Below are 17,996 nucleotides of genomic sequence, written 5' to 3' on the forward strand. Positions count from 1 at the left end.
ACTTAAGAATATTTAACACTTTATTCCATACAAACCATCACATGTTTACTTTCCATGCTTCCCTATCAACTTGTATTTTAGCCATTTTATCACATACTGATGCCGTTTGCTTTTAAAACTTTAAGCACCAGGGTAAACAGTCCTATATTTGTTTAAGACCCATTTTGCATTCCTAATAATTTACATTTCTAATTTATTTTGACATGAGAAAGGTCTTATGTTTAATAGTCCCTTCTACTCAGTTTGACTTCTAGTCTTAAAAGGGCGTAAGTGCGACTATTTTTGGAAATAATCAAGAAAATTGTTAAATGAGCAGCATTACATATTTTAGAAGAAATGTAAACAAATAATATCCAGGAAAAACCTCTTAATTAAAAACTATAATTGACACCAATTTCAATCTTTCTACTGCTTTCCTGAAAAGTATAAAATTTTGGAACAGCTGGATAATACCCACGGCAGATCAATGTCGATAGTCGACGTAACTCGCTGGCCACTAGTCACCAGGCCGTACCGAGCCGTGCCAAACAAAACACAATCGAAATGGTGGTAATAAAATTCGCGACTATATTCTTAAATAATTCACTGCATTAGTCAAGTACAAGACTTCTGGCTTTTGTTGCATTCAAACAATTATAAAATACGATAATTTTGTCCAGGGAGCATCCGTTTTTGATGCAAAGATAATTTGTTTGGCTTGTTTCTTAAATAAAATTACGAAATGGCGTTCCTGTGCTTAACATTTAATAAAAAACGAAATATAGCAAAACTGTTTTGTCCCGAGACTCTCATCTAAGTCACGTAATAAGTCACGTAATCTACTTCAATATATTTGCCCGAATATATCTTGTAGCTAACAGTGGTGCTATCTCTCAATAATGTTCAGAACGAAGGAGGTAGAGAGACAAAATAAACAAATTTCTCCCTCCAACGACGCCACACACCAACGTCGTGTTCTTATGTTGGCAAGATTGTGTATTTACTTAAATTTGGTGCTAAACGTAACGGCACGGTTCAAAGATACCGTGGGAATTCTCCAGTTCAGCGAAAATTTTTACTTAAGACCTTTTTCCTCCCGGCCACAGATATAACTTGGATAATACGGGAGCGTGAAAACCATTTCTGACGACTTCCGGTTGTTGCTCTGAGCGCCACTCGTGGGTTCGTGGCTGAACGCGAAAAAAACCATGGAGTAAAATACGTACCTATTCAAGAATTAACCTATACCGGCACGCATGTTTAATAAATTAATGTGTCACCTACAAACATTTTCTGTATGCTAGTTAGGCCTATTAATATTGAAGTATAATTAATGTGTCACCTACCTACTTCTTTGAAGACAAAATTAAACTTTCTATAATTTATTTTATTACAACATTTTCACAATCGCCGCCGAATTATAACAAATGAATAACAGCTATCGACAAATACGAATAATAACAAATGAATGACACCTATCGACAAATACGAATAATATAGTACATTATGCAACGAGCCTATAATGAAGGTAATTAAGAAGCGAGTATGGTTATTTATGAAACGAGCGCAAGCTCGTTTCATAATTTTCATACGAGCTTCTTAATTACCATTATAGGCGAGTTTCATACGACTTTTTATGCTCGACCATATTTCTAACTTGATAAATATTATTAATTTTCTTTGTATCTGACCTTGACCAATGTCCCATATGTTGTGAGATGTGCGGAGACGCGAAAGTATTGATTTTTTCCGAGGAACAGATGTCCACATTGACCTTGCTAGGCCATAAGAACCTACGGAGATAAAATTGAAATTAAATTAGACATTGAAAAACGAGATGAAAAATTGAATTTATTTGAATATTATTTACAATTAATGCTAATTATTATAGTAACAGAACATAACCTTCTGCGACAGTATTGGATTTCTAGCCTCCGTGACTTTTCGCTATTTCTCTTTCGATTGCATATCCGAGAATAATCGATACTTGCGGTTTTATAACGGTAGAAAGCTGACCTGTCATTGGCTGAACAGTTGTAACCTGAGTCGTCATTGGCTGAAAGACCTGACCTTTAATGAGTAGGTGTACTTTAATGACATGCATTAAAGGTCTGCTACCAGGTGTATAATTACTTCATTACGGCATGGTCGAGCATAAACAAATGAATGACACTTATCGAAAAAAATAACAAACGGCGTTCACACATGAAAATGTTAGCGTCCAAAAACAAACTGTTTATTTAAATTAAAAATTATTCATAAGAGTTTATTTTTTTATTAAGATTGGCAAAAAAAAAATAGTATGTAATACATGTGTTAAGTGCATAACAGAATTTCGGAAATAGAGAAGACCTGATTTCGTCTCGTCTTCTGTAACTTTTCCTAGATTCTGTTATAATGCACTTATCACAACTTGTATCGCAATATACTATTGCAGAACAGTTTGTTGTCATGTTTCCAGTTCCAGTTTCCACTCGGAAAAAGAGTGTGAGAAAACGGTTTTCAATCTTCAGAAAATAATCATTGGGCTACCGGCGTAGCTCAGTTGGCTGAGGCGCTTGCCTGCCGATCGGGAATTGCGCTCGGGCGTGGGTTCGATTCTCGCTTGGGCTGATTAACTAGTTGGATTTTTTCCGAAGTTTTTCCCAACCGTAAGGCGATTGTCAGGTAATCTATGGCGAATCCTCGGCTTCATCTCACCAAATACCATCACGCTATCAATTCCATTGACGTTAAATAACCGAATAGTTGATACAGCGTCGTTAAATAACCAACTAAAAAAAGAATCATTGGTTTTTTGCCATGTTATCGTGAATATGGTAGAAACTTCACTGCTGGATTAAAAAAATTTCGGGCAAAAATGCATCTGAGAGATTACTCACACTGAATAGAAATAATGATATTTTTCACGAAAAATATCAATTCTTTTTGTTTTTATTCTTAAAAATATCCCTATGCCTACAGATGCTCCTCGCAAAATTTGAGGTATTTGCACCCCTTGGAACACTTGTTTTGGCAGCCATTTATAAAGTGTGCACCTTCAACGTTGAATCTTTGTTTCCGCAAGTTTGCAATGTTCAGGCGTTTCTACTTCTTAAATAAGTATATAATAAATTTTCAATCTTAAGACATATCAACTTGCAAATGTTTATTTGCTATTTAATAAGATATATGAACGTTTTCGCCGTTTGGGGCATCTTCAGATATAACAAAAACATATAATCTGAACCTATAATAATAATAAATTATATAAATGACAAGAATAAAGACAATGTATGTATGCAATGCATGAGATTCATGAGCTTTATGTAAAATGTGAAATAATACAGGATAATTGTTGATATAATCTTTAGATTTGAAATTGAATTGGACGGACATTTTATACATATAGCTCATGTTACAAATAAATATACAATTATGATTAAAATTTGTCAATAATGTTAAAATTTATAATGATGATTGATAAAATAGATTTTAAGAATAGTCATTAGTTGAGGATTGTCGTAGGGTATACGATAATTTGCGTAGATGATGTTCGTTTGTTATATATGTATTTCATCTGAAAATTGAGATGGAGAAATAATAATAATAATAAGTACAAATATATGCAAGTTATTATATAGAGTTATTATCTGTGTCTCTATATAATAACTTGCATATATTTGTACTTATTATTATTTCTCCATCTCAATTTTCAGATGAAATACATAACACACGAACATCATCTACGAAAATTATCGTATAACCTACGACAATCCTCAACTAATGACTATTCTTAAAATCTATTTTATCAGTCATCATTATAAATTTTAACATTATTGACAAATTTTAATCATAATTGTATATTTATTTGTAACATGAGCTATATGTATAAAATGTCCGTCCAATTCAATTTCAAATCTAAAGATTATATCAACAATTATCCTGTATTATTTCACATTTTACATAAAGCTCATGAATCTCATGCATTGCATACATACATTGTTCTTTATTCTTGTTATTTGCATAATTTATTATTATTATAGGTTGTTCAGATTATATGTTTTTGTTATATCTGAAGATGCCCCAAACGGCGAAAACGTTCATATATCTTATTAAATAGCAAATAAACATTTGCAAGTTGATGTCTTAAGATTGAAAATTTATTATATACTTATTTAATAGTTCACTAGGCATATTGAAATATAAAAATGAATTGTAAAGTTTCTACTTCTATTCAGCGAGGGACCATTCACGCAGAAATTTGTCTCTTCTTCAAGTAATTTGTCGAAGTACTGAATTCTGAAGTTGCTGAAATCCCCGTAGCTTCTGGAAGTTCTTCACACGTCACTCGACGATCTTCTTCAAGAGAATCCGCCACAAGTTTCACACTTTGTCCAACTGTTGACGTTTTCGGCTTTCTTGGTCTAACATAAAAACGAGTAGCGCAACGAGAAACTGTACCACGATCCACTGGAATTCACCACGAACTGCGCTCAAAGTACAGTGGATTTCTGTGGGATTTTTTCCAGGTAAAGATTAGATATTTAATCTTCAATTGTCACAATACCCGAGAAACGTGTAGGCTCCATTTCTAGCTCTCGTTGCCTATAACACAGTGTGTGTTACGGACGAAACGAACATTCTGTTTCCTCATTTGTTTCTTGCCAAAGAGTTTACAGTGGAAAATATGTTGTTCTTAAAGTAATGGTAAACATTTGCTCATTACTCGAAAGATTTTAAATTTAGGACTCATATTTATAGGACTTTTATTTCTTGTTTTGATGCATATTACCTACCTCTTCTCTAAACGTTGGAAACTTTTCAGAACATTCTGTAGACAACAGACAATCCACGTGCACAGACTAAAACCCGTTTTTAGGACATTCCATAGCTTCTTATTTCATTTTAATTGCTCAAATTGTACGTATGACGGATGCATTAATTTCAACTGTGTCAGTTATTTAATAACCTTGTATGTGTAGGTGTATTTGTTTGTTTGTTTGTTTGTTTGCAGTGGCTCTTTTACCAAGGCAACTCTGCTTCAGATATCCACTTTAAGAAAAGTTTTTATTCAAGTTTTTGTAAAATAATAATCTTTGTCTGAAATTTGGAAAAATAAAATTAAAGTAAATTTGAATGATACGTAAATGAAAATAATCATTATTATAAATAACACATTTCACTATACTACAAGCTTTAAAAAACGGATAAATGACAAAATTAAGACATGCTATAAAGTCTTTAAAGCAACGCTGAAAGAGGAGAGAAATGGGGGAAAAAAAGACCGCCAGCAAAATAATGGGAAGTTCATTAAATCCTAAAGTCATATTTTAATATAGCTAGCTTTATTTCTAACCAAAGGCGAAACACGTAAATCTGAAACTTCAATAAACTTGTTACATTTTACGCTGAGACAAGTCTCTCTCTTTTTTTTTACCTCGAAAAGGGTACTTAAAAAATTTACACGGAAACTTTACGATCCAGTTTTGCATTCCTATACGACTTTCCATCACGTGACTTCAGGAAGCTAATCGTCATGATAATGCGAGCAAAAAATCTTGTATCACTTCCAGCTACTTTCATAAAGTGAATATTAAAACAAGTCTGTTTTGCCAGTTGAACTGAAATTAAAAAGTTTTTTATTGCTCCTGGTTTATATGGAAATTGTCTTGTATTTGACGACCAGGAAGAGAAGACCTGTCACGATACAGGGGCTGTATCAGATGTGCTAGACTATCGTGACGTATTTCACGACATTCAGTGTTGTCATGTTTTAAGGTTCTCTGTAGGTATTCGTATTTTTATCTGTGGGATTTGTAGATAGATGGTTGTACACGAAAAATTGGTGTTGAATATTTTTAAAAACATTTAACATGTAAATAAAATGTGAAGTGGGAAAGGAAGATTTTAAAGTTGCAATCGTGGGGGGGGGGGAGGGGAATAAAATAAAGTGAAAGCAATATGCTAATTACTTATATTCTTGCGTGCGTAATATTTAAAACAAATAAGATATTCTAGTATGTCATGGTGTCATGATATGTGCAACAATTTAGGCAAGTTTCTTACGCTGAATTGGAGATACAGTGCAGGGTTCGAGTCCCACCGCTGTTAGCCCTCAGATAAGTTTGAAAACCTATGTTGTTTTAGAGGCGGCCTGACAAGTTGTTGACCTGACTGGAGTCCAGCAACATAATAATAATAATAATAATAATAATAATAATAATAATAATAATAATAATAATAATAATAATATGTTGTATCAGATTTGAATTATCTGAAAGTAAGGCGAGACTGGGCCTGGTCAAAGAGGAAGAGAGTGTATGTATGTATGTATGTATTTATTCACACTGCAGTGGGTATATACCCGGTGGCAGTGGTAACTAATTACACTCCATAATGACAATAATAAACTTATTAATTAAAATACAATTAATAATAATAATAATAATAATAATAATAATAACAACAACATCAGGGAATATACTAAATTAAATGAAACGATCACTTAAAATAACATTTGAAATAAATCTAATTTGTATCTTAAAACTAAGATCGAACTAAAATCCACGAGTATATTTTCATAACTTGCACAAGTACCTTTCAAATTACACTCATTTCGCTGTCAACTCACTCACTGCAATGGAACTACGACACATTTCACTGATTCTATCCTGATTTCACTAACACTTCAAAAACATTTCACTGTTCAAATACTATGCACTGCCACTATAAACTATAAAGCTTCACTGACAGGAACACGTTTCACTTACAAAGCACACTTCACTGACACGACATATTTCTTCACTGATACAACACACTTCACTGACACAACATAATTCTTCACTTATACCACACTTCAATAACAACTTATCATTTACACCCTTTAAATACTGTGTATACTTACCTTCTATTAGTAAGGTCCTTAAGCCTATTTTTAAATACATTTTTGGTTGTTGGTAAAGCCTTTAGTAAGCCTGCAGGTAAAGCATTCCAGTCCCTGATAGTACGATTGAGAAAAGAAAACTTTCCAGTGTCCGTCCTCTACCTTCTTTCCCTCAATTTATTTGAGTGGTCTTTCCTTGAAGAGTAATTTGGCGGCTGCAACCTATTTTTTATTTCTCTCCAGGCAGACTCCCCTCTGTATGTTTTAAACAGTGAGCATAATCGAATTCGCGTTCTCCTGTCTGTGAGTGTGTCCCATTTTAATGGTGAATTTTTCCGACAACACTTAAGAGCCCGTTTTTGAATCTTTTCCAGTGTCTTAATATGTTCTAATCTGTAAGGATCCCAACATGCAGCACCATATTCCATTACTGGACGTACTAGTGATTTATATGCAATCTCTTTGTATTTATCAGAGCCTTTTCTTAGTACCCTCATCACAAAGTGTAACGCTCTCCATGCTTTTCCCGCTGTGTCTGTCACGTGTTTCCCCCAGCCGAGATCGCTGCTAAATGTTATTCCGAGGTATTTACATTTGTTAACTTGTATAAAATGGAGAATGAAAGTAAGGAATGAAGAAAGGGAATAGCCACCGACGTGGCTCAGTCGGTTAAGGCGCTTGCCTGCCGGTCTGAAGTTGCGCTCGGGCGCGGGGTCGATCCTCGCTTGGTTCCGAGGTTTTCCCCAACCGAAAGGTGAATGCTAGCTAATCTATAGCGAATCCCCCGCCTCATCTCGCAAAATATCATCTCGCTATCACCAATCTCATCGGCACTAAATAACCTAGTAGTTGATACAGCGCCGTTAAATAACCGACTAAAAAAGAAGGAATAGAAGGAAAAACTAAAAGAAGGAGAAGAATATAAAATAAAAATTAATGAAGAAAAACGTTAGGAAGGAAAGAAATACATAAGGAAGGAAAGAAATACATAAGGAAGGAAAGAAATACATAAGGAAGGAAAGAAATACATAAGGAAAGAAAAAGAGAACGGAAGGAAATACAAAAGAATGAACGGAAGGAAAGACAAAATAATGAACGGAGGCTAAGGAAGAGAATGGGGGAGAAAGAGAAATGAGAAAAATACGGATGAAAGAAAATTAAGATGGAATGAAGAAAAGACGGAAGAAGGGAAAGAAAGACGGAAGAAGAGAAAGAAAAACGGAAGAAGGGAAAGAAAGACGGAAGAAGAGAAAGAAAGACGGATGAAAGGAAAGACAGACGGAAGAAATGAAAGAAAGACGGAAGAAGCGAAAGAAAGATATACACAAGGACGGTAGGAAAGAAGACTGAAGAAAGGAAAGGAGGAAAGGAAGAAAGACAAAAGAAGAGGAAGAAGGAAAGGAAGAGAGATGAAAGAAAGGAAAGAAGGAAAACAGAAAGACGGAAGAAGGGGAAAGAAGGAAGAAAAGAAAGACGGAAGGAAAAATGGAAGACAGAAGAAAAGGAAAGAAAAAGAAAAACGAAAGGAAAGACATAAGAGAGAACGGAAGGAAAGACAAAACAAAGAACGGAAGGAAAAAAAGAAAGAGGGGGAAATGACGGAAATGAGGAAAATACGGAAGAAAGGAAAGAAAATGGAAGAAAGAAAAGAAAGCGGAAGAAGGGAAAGAAAGACGGAAGAATGGAAAGAAAGACGAAGGAATGGAAAGGCAGAAGAAAAGAATGAAAGACGAAAGAAAGGAAAGAAATAAATAAACAAGGACGGTACAAAAGAAGGGAAGACAGAAGAAGGGAAAGAAGTAAAAAGGACGGAAAAAGGGGAAGAATGAAAGAGAGAGCGAGACGAAGAAGGTAAAGAAGGAAAGAAAGTCATAAGGAAATAAGGAAGAACGGAAGGAAAGACAAAAGAAAGGACGAAAGGAAAGAAGAAGAAAAGAGAAAAAATGAGAACGCAAGGAAAGAAAGAGTAAGAGGGAAGAAAGGAGGTAAATGAGAAAAATACGGAAGAAAGAAAAGAAAGATGGAAAAAAGAAAATAAAGCGGAAGGGAAAGAAGACGGAAGAAGGGAAAGAAAGACAGAAGGAAGGAAAGAAAAACGGAAGAAGAGAAAGAAATAAAGATGGAAGAAAAGAGAGACGGAAGAAGGGAAGGAGGGAAAGAAAAAGGACTAAAAGAGAAAGAAATAAACAAAGATGGAAGAAAAAAAGAGAGAAAGAAAGAAAGAGATAGAGAGAGAATGAAAGAAAGAAAGAAAGAGAGAAAGAAAGAAAGAGAAAGAAAGAGAGAGAGAAAGAAAGAGAAAGAAAGAAAGAAAGAGAGAAAGAATGAATGAATGGGAGAAAGCTATTTGGTATCATGTTAATGATCCTCAGATAGGCCTGTGTTGTTAAGTAAATGTGATAGCTGGTAATATAGCCTACACCATTAAAACTGTTTTCAGTAGATGTTATTGACTCTGCCTTATCAAAATATAATTGGATTATAAATTGAAACTTTTCTCAAAATTATTTCAGTTGAACGTAATTTCGTACTAATAGTGTTTCGTAATTTTATTAATATTAAGAGTAAATTTGAGATGTTTTGGTCTGTGTTTGTGGCAGCAATGTTTGATATATGAATATCTCCTGATTCCAGGAATACGAGTGCTTGATGGAATAATATCGAGGAAGAAATGACGCAACAGAGAATCAAAGTAAGTACCTGGAAAAGCAAAATTGCTAGTATAATAGAATTACTCTTACTAGAAATATCAAGCCAACTTCCTGTGTAACGTATACTTCCTGTAGATTAATTTTCGAGTTTTCATGCACATTTTATTTCAGTTAGTTTCATCTTTGACGTCGTTCATTTACTGTATCTCTAACTCTGTAAACACGTAGGTACGTATTTCATTGTTAGAAAGAAGCCTTTCATTCGGTTCCTAACTATATTTAAGTCAGTCAGCTTTAAAAATGTTTCTGTAGGAAACTTCTCTTGGAGAAGTCGATAATTAGGCAGCCGTCCAGCAGATTCTTGTTGCTAGGGCAACCGTAAATTCAACATATCATAAAAGTCTCCTTTTGTTTTCTGTCGACTTTCCAGTTCGGAGTGGATCTGTTACGTAAATACTCCACAGACTGTCGACGGCTTTGTACTTCACTCGTAAGCGGTTGGAACTGACGCCATGTTTGAATACTTGAGGTTTGGGATTAAATAAAAATGGCGTCTGAGCGACCCCTCATCAGAATGACATCTGAGTTAATCAGACTCCATCGGCTCATTCAAGAAATAAAAGCTAGCGCAGAGACGACATTTCTGCTGTCTTCTCTGGTAACCTGTAATAGTAATATACGTTACAAGAGCGGTATGTTTGTTTTCATGTTCTCGGAAATTAAAAAAGCTCAACTACGTTTCGCTTTTTCAATCTTTTCCTCGAACATGAAAACAAACATACCGCTCGTGTATCGTACATTATTTTGTGCGAAGATCGTTTATTACATACCTGAAAGACGAATTTCTAATTAGTTGCAATGAAATCTCCATGTTGGTTTCTGTTTAATGACGCCAACTTCGGAACACCAAAATATCTTTCTTCAACATTGTTGCTGTAAAATGTTTTCTGTGTTTACTATACTCCAGCAGGCCGTGATATACGTCTATCTTTTTTTTTCCCCCAGTCTATAAATGCGAACTTAAAACAAACGGTAAGGTTATGTAATGATTTATTTTTCATTTTAATATTTTAACAATATTATTTATATAACATATTGCAGTAATAAAATCGGCATCTGGAATCTCGTTGATTTTTTCACGGCTTCCTTAATGTTACTTGTATCAGGAATGCAATAAGTTTCGTGGAGTAGTAGACTTTACTTAATTTTTGCAAATATTTAAAAACAATAATTAATATTGCAATTTAGGTGAAATTGCAGTGGTAAGTTTCCAATTTATAATTATTACTATGTTAAACGTCTCTAAAAATAATATGTTAAAAGCCTAAAGCAGTGAAATGAATGTCGCGCTTAAGCGGTAAGAAGAGGGAAATTGTTATGTGTGTTAGGTTGGGAATACTGAATGTGGTATTTCACACTTACCGCGTATTGGTTCTGTGCGGAAAACAAGCAAATATGCACGATCTCGCACAAATAGATTTTATTGAAATGAAACTTTTTTAGGCGGAGTACAAGTCGAACGATGTGAAGCACAGTTCTGTGACGGACGTTTTAGGAGGGCTTTGCGTATTGCTACGGGATTTTGTACGTTGCTATGCCATCGCGTAAGTAAAGTTGTTGATGTTATCGGTTTTCTACTAATGTACAGAAATTAGTGCATAAATTTGTGGAAATGGGGCTGCCGTCGGGCAGTGCGTCTTTTGTATTGTATTGTGATGTTATACAGTCGAAACCAGTGAGTGAAATTATATTGTTGAGAAGGTTTATAATAGAAAATATGCTGAAATCAAGAGCTGAAGAAGCGGGAGTGTGGTAAAAAAGAAATCATGGAATTAAGGTGCCAAAATACAAGCCAAAAAAATAATAATAATAAAGTACGCTGGTATCAGAGAGAGAGAATGCAGGGCAAGGAAAAAAGGCAATTTCTAACCTCTCCTCTGCAGTTCATTAATAAAATATCAGCAATTTAATAACCTACATTGTCCACAATCACCGTGTTTAATATCTGTCCCAACTGGTGTCAGTAGTTCCGAATTAAATTGTACTTGAAGATATAAAAACTGTGAATGAAATAAAAGTACTCCTCAAATATTCAAAAGGCAGTTTATAGACAATCAGTTTTGTTTTGTGTGCTTCATTTTTCAATATAAATTTGGGTGGCCACCGGCGTGGCTCTGGCGGTAGCACGTTTGCTTGTTGATCCGGAGGTACGCTCGGGCGTTGGTTCCATTCCTGTTTGGGCTGATTGCCTGGTTGGGTTGTTTCAAGGATTTTCACCAACCTTAAGCCGAATGTCAGGTAATCTGTATAACCCAGTAGTTGATACAGCGTCAAAGAACTAAGGAAGAGACTAGTGAAGTGCTTTGTATGGAGTGTGGCATTGTATGGGGCAGAAACATGGGCATTACGACGAAGTGAAGAGAAGCGAATAGAAGCATTTGAAATGTGGATATGGAGAAGAATGGAGCGTGTGAAATGGACAGACAGAATAAGAAACGAAGCTGTGTTGGAAAGAGTGGATGAAGAAAGAATGATGTTGAAACTGATCAGGAAGAGGAAAAGGAATTGGTTAGGTCACTGGCTGAGAAGAAACTGCCTACTGAAGGATGCAATGGGAGGATTGGTGAACGAGATAAGAGTTCGGGGTAGAAGAAGATATCAGATTATAGACAACATTGAGATATAGCCTATTAATCATATGTGGACTAAAAGGAAGGCAGAAAATAGGACAGATTGGAGAAAACTGGATTTGCAGTGAAAGACCTGTCCTTGGGCAGAACACTCAATGGACACTAAATTAATAATACAGCGTCGTTAAATAACCAAGCAAGAAAATAAAAAAAAATAAAAATATTTGTATCACAAATCAATTGTTTCACTGAGTACTGAGTATAATATTGTGTTAAGTTTATCCATAATTTATCCGGCAGTAGTGTCAGAGCTGTAAGCTCCAAAACCGGTTGTGGAGCTAGAGAGTGCAGTTGGAGCGTGAACTTGCTTATGTCTGTGGAAGCACCGGAGCACGCAACGAGTCATAGTGGAGCGCTCCGCTCCGTTTAGGCTCTGTCTGACAACGCTGAATCGTCTGTCATTGCCAGAATATTTAAAAAGATGAACACATTTACAGCTTAAGAAATTTCACTTCTTGCACGCTTATTTTTTATATTGCATAGCACTAATTTTAAATCTCTGCAAGGTACGTATATTTATCTTACATTGGGAAAGAGTGTTACTTTCCTTGTGTGTGCCTTGTGATGTGATTTTGTGCCCAATCTGACCGCTTTACCAGAGCTTCAATCTGCTCTTACTTTGTTGCATCACACTCTCTACAGAATGTGAACGGGATGGATCAGAAGTTTTGTCATTGAAGATATCATTTTTTTAATTTGGTTTATTTTACGATGTTTTTTTCAACTGCAATGGATATCTGAGCGAAATGAAGCTGCTGATGTCAGCGAAATGAATCTAGGATCTAGCTCCGGAAGTAACCCAGCATTGTCTCTTAATGGGTTGAGGGAAAACCCCGGGAAAAATCTCAACCGGGTAACTTGTCACAAGCAGGATTTGAACCCGGGCCCACTCGTTTCATGGTCAGATATGGTGACCGTTACTCCACAGCGATGGACTATTATTATTTTTCATAGGTTGGCAGGTTGATGTTTAGTGCAGTATTCCAGCATTTCGGCGATACGGTTGAACGCTTGGTAGCGTATTGTAGACTCTCCTGAAGTTTCGTGGCGCCAGTGTTGTGGGATTTGTCTGAATTAGCCACTCTATATAATGAACGTTTTGTTGCATACTCACGCGTACTCGACAACATTGCCTAATTACTGTCAGTCCATGAAATTTCCAAACTTAGTCTATCATCTTAAAAAAATACAATTAAATTATTCGGATCACTTTATTTTATATGTTTTATATCATTTTGTTTATTTTATGTAAACGGTATAATATACAGGGACATCATTTTATTTTTACTTCAATTTTTAATGTACCTGAGTTTTTGAATGTACTTCACTCCAACCCCTTCTACTAAGAAAGTTCCAACTCCACACAGAACCAAGACCGCAGATAGTAAGCAGTACTGAGTTACTGAGTATAGTACGTTCCAGAAATATGTTCGCGTTTTCCAGTGACGAAAGAGCTTTCAATATTAAATCATATTTTCGCACAGGTACTGTCCGTTTGCCTACGTCGCATCCCGATTTCCCCCACCTGCTTCTGCTCGCCCAACTGTAAAAGATGGGCTCTCTTAGCTCTTTTCTGAAAACATTAATTTCTCTTAGGAATTGGAAGTTTACGTAATATTATACAGCTGTTTAATTTAAAAGGGCCTCGTTAAGTGATTTCCTCCCTTTCTACAATCCTGCGGCATAACCACTTGGACGGACAGTAGATAGCATGTCTGAGTAATTTTATATTTTCGGGTCGGGCAGAAGTGAAGATTGAATTTACAGTACGTAGAGTAGGTACAGAATTATTTCAACATGAGTTACTAGTACGAAGGACGAAACTGGCAATTGGAATTAGATGCAATAGTCTATAGTGCGATAATATGCACAAAAGAACTGAAGCCTGTATCGAAATGAACGGCCACCATTTTCAAAATTGTGTTTAAATATTCATATTATGATTATTTTTCAATTTAACTTCTTTCTCTATATTGTACGCTAATGTGCTGTAGACAGTATACACTGCATAATGAATACGTTCGCATGGATAACTCACTTCGTGAGTAAAAACACTTATTCTTAATACAGTACTGTACTTTGATTAAAGAAAAACCTAATGAAAATTATCAAACTCAAAATCGCGATATTTCCTAGTTTACGTAAATAGATGAACTACTTTTCTTCCTTCCTATACCTAGTAGAGTGATTTGTGTTTTACGCCAGTATCATCGAACTCCAGTCTTGGAGGGGGGAGCAAGCGGTGTTTCCGGTTCTCTAAAGGTATAGACAGGTTAATATTAAAAACGTTAGTAAAAATAAAATGATGTCCCTGTATAATATAATGAATCTGGTGAAGACGATAGATTTCCTTTCCCTTGAATCAAGCACAATGCCTTTCATCATGTGGCCTACAGTCCTAAGTCATCCAACACGGCTTTATTTTTCATAAATAAAAGTAGAAATGCCAGTTGTATAGGCCTACCTCTTTTTGGTTCTATATAGATGACGCTATTTAACTCAAATTAAAATTTGTGTTTTTGCAATAATTAATCTTATTTGTGAACATGCTTTATATTGTTTTATACAGAATAATAACATTTCATATGTGGTTTTACATTCAATTTCAAGTAGCTTTGTGTTCATGATTTATTTATAGGATTTGTCTATTAATAATATTACACGAAACAAACATGAAAACAGTGAAATTTTATTGACTTGTTTCTGTATTCCGTACTGAATTATAAACCGAAATAACAAGCGAGTTTAAATTAAATTCGCATTTGTATGTTCATATGACGTAGCATATGCGACGGTCATATTAAGATGTTTTGAACATTTTCCCTGATTTTGTACAGACTTAGGATTGCTAGAGTTATTAATACCCTTGTGTGATTAAATGTGCTGTATTCGACTGAAATACACGTAATTAAAAATGTTGATACGTACAGGATGATCCATATAAACCTTTACCGTTTTAATGAGTTATAATTTCTCTTTAGGAGTCAGTATGAACTTGAAATTGAAGTATTATCACAATATATAAATTCACGAAGTTCATTACGTAGTAAATATGCATCCATAGATAGTTGCTAACCACTTGGATCGCTACTATCGCCTCATCACAAACAATGCGAAATAGTACCTTCACAGTCTATTGTCCCTAGCACCCTCAACAACCACTAGACTGTGGTGTTATGATCTGTGCATTTCTGGATTCGCCGAGACGTGCTACATGCCCTGTCCATCTCAAAAGTCTGGATTTAATGTTCCAAATTATGTCAGGTGAAGAATACAATGCGTGCAGTTCTGTGTTGTGTAACTTTCTCCATTCACCTGTAACTTCATCCCTCTTAGCTCCAAACATTTTCCTAAGCACCTTATTCTCAAACGCCCTTAACCTGTGTTCCTCTCTCAAAGTCAGGTTCCAAGTTTCACAACCATACAGAACAACCGGTAATATAACTGTTTTATAAATTCTAACTTTCAGATTTTTTGACAGCAGACTGGATGATAAAAGCTTCTCAACCGAATAATAACAGGCATTTCCCATATTTATCCTGTGTTTAATTTCTTCCCGTTTATCATTTATATTTGTTACTGTTGCTCCAAGATATTTGAACTTCTCCACCTCTTCAAAAGATAAATTTCCAATTTATTCCATTTCGTACAATATTCTAGTCACGAGACATAATCATATACTTTGTCTTTTCGGGATTTACTTCTAAACCTATATCTTTACTTGCTTCCAGTAATTTATTATATTATATTATATTATATTATATTATATTATATTATATTATATTATATTATATTATATCATGAATTAAAGTGTTCACCGCTGTGGAGTAACAGTTATCATATCTCACCTTGAAACGAGCGAGCTTGGTTTCAAATCCCGGTTGGGAAAAGTTACCCGGTTGAAGTTTTTTCCCAGATTTTCCCTCATCTCGTCAAGAGAAAAAAATATTGAGTAACATTCGAACCCTGGACTCATTTCGCTGGCATTATTACCTTCATCTAGCTCAGACGATAGATAACCACAGCTGTTGATAAAGCGTTGTAAAATAACAAATTAAAAAATTAATTAAGTTATTTGGTACTTGTTTGCTAGCACTGCCATCGCAGGATATCACGGCCCACTGTGATTGATAAGAAAAAAATTAAAATATTTAACATCTGAACATCAACTGCGACAAGATATTAAACAAATGCACATCAAGTGCGACAACATTTCCGTTGATAGATGGTTTTGATTTGTTAAAACTAGATAGATTACACGTCATTGGTGCATTAAGGATATAGTCGATTATTTATGCTATAATAGTTCAAATTGTGAATTCAAAATCTGATGTAGTGTAACTTACTGTAATAATTTGTAAGCTGCTCGTTCTAGCGCTCAGCAAATGAAGCTTTTTACTTTATTATGTGATATTCAGACGACCTCTCTGAAAGGTAACAGATCTGCTGCAATTTGAAACAATTCTGCTGAATATCAATAGAAGTGAAATTATACGTATTTCACTGTATAAATATTTTGCTCGTTTTGCAGAATAACCTAATATCGGAATATATTATTATAATACCAGTAATTAACGGTTTTAATAGATTCATAAAATAATTTAATATTAGGTTACGGTTTGACAAATTCTCCCACAGCGCCACGTAATGGAATTACAGTAATCGTAATGCAAAACAGTTGAACAGAGATGTTCGTGAGGCATAATGAACGGTACGTGCGAATTACAAAACAGCGGCCCAGCTACAATTGCGACACGATGCATATTCCGCTACGGAGCGATCGTGCTGCCCTCGCCTTCTCCGCGGACGTTTTTACAGGTTTACTGCTGTTCGTTGCGTGGATCTCTGTAATTAAATCTGGCAATACTCAGCTGGCAAGTTTTTCCTTCATTATCCATTACAATATTTATGATTTCACGCAATCTCGTACATCCGGAGCAAGTTCTTAGGACGTCAGCTCTGTCTTGTATCTGAATGAAGCAACTTCGATCCCCTGCGGAAATTATCTTGTGCATGGTGTTCCGGGAAATCTTCACGTCGCAGATTCTTTCATATGCATTCTCTGATACTGCAAATGTAGCTGTTTGTGTAGTATAATTATTTATGTATACAAAATACAATATAAACAAATGGCTTTTAAAGAACCCGGAGGTTCATTGCCGCCCTCACATAAGCCCGCCATCGGTCGTTATCTTGATCAAGATTAATCTAGTCCCTACCATCATATCCCACCTCCCTAAAATTCATTTTAATAGGCCTTTTATCATCCCCTCTACGTCTTGACCTCTCCAAAGGTTTTTAATATTCCTAATGATGTCAGATGAAGAATACAATGCGTGCGTTGTGTAACTTTCTCCATTCTCCTGTAACTTCATCCCTCTTAGCCGCGAATATTTTTCTAAGACCCTTATTCTCAAACACACTTAATCTCTGAAAGTGAGGTTCCAAGTTTCACAACCATACAGAACAACCGGTAATATAACTGTTTTATGAATTCTAACTTTCAGATTTTTTGACAGCAGACTAATGACAAAAGCTTCTCAGCCGAATAATAACAGGCATTTTCCATATTTATTCTGTGTTTAATTTCCTCCCGAGTGTCATTTATATTTGTTACTGTTGCTCCTAGATATTTGAATTTTTCCACCTCTTGGAAGAATAAATCTCTAATTTTTATAGTTTTTCCATTTCGTACAATATTTTGGTCACGAGACATAATCATGTCTCTCGCTTTACTTGCTTCAAGTAAAATTTCCGTGTTTTCCCTAATCGTTTGTGGATTTTCTCCTAACATGTTCACGTCATCCGCAT

At 35.3% G+C, this 17,996-nt stretch overlaps 1 protein-coding gene across 8 annotated transcripts in view; it reads left to right on the forward strand.

The window, feature by feature from the left end:
- The window catches only part of LOC138696915 (semaphorin-1A), a 1,424,789-nt gene that overhangs the window by 115,790 nt on the left and 1,291,003 nt on the right, over positions 1 to 17,996 (forward strand). For 7 of the 8 annotated variants that reach the window (XR_011331488.1, XM_069822398.1, XM_069822403.1 and 4 more), the window contains exon 2: positions 9,479 to 9,536. The exons of the other annotated variant lie outside the window; for it this stretch is intronic. The gene's annotated coding sequence lies outside the window, so the exon portion shown is untranslated. The remainder of the gene's footprint in view (positions 1 to 9,478; positions 9,537 to 17,996) is intronic. 8 annotated transcript variants of the gene reach the window in all.

Source organism: Periplaneta americana, chromosome 3 (genome assembly GCF_040183065.1).
Source record: "Periplaneta americana isolate PAMFEO1 chromosome 3, P.americana_PAMFEO1_priV1, whole genome shotgun sequence".
NCBI lineage: Eukaryota > Metazoa > Arthropoda > Insecta > Blattodea > Blattidae > Periplaneta > Periplaneta americana.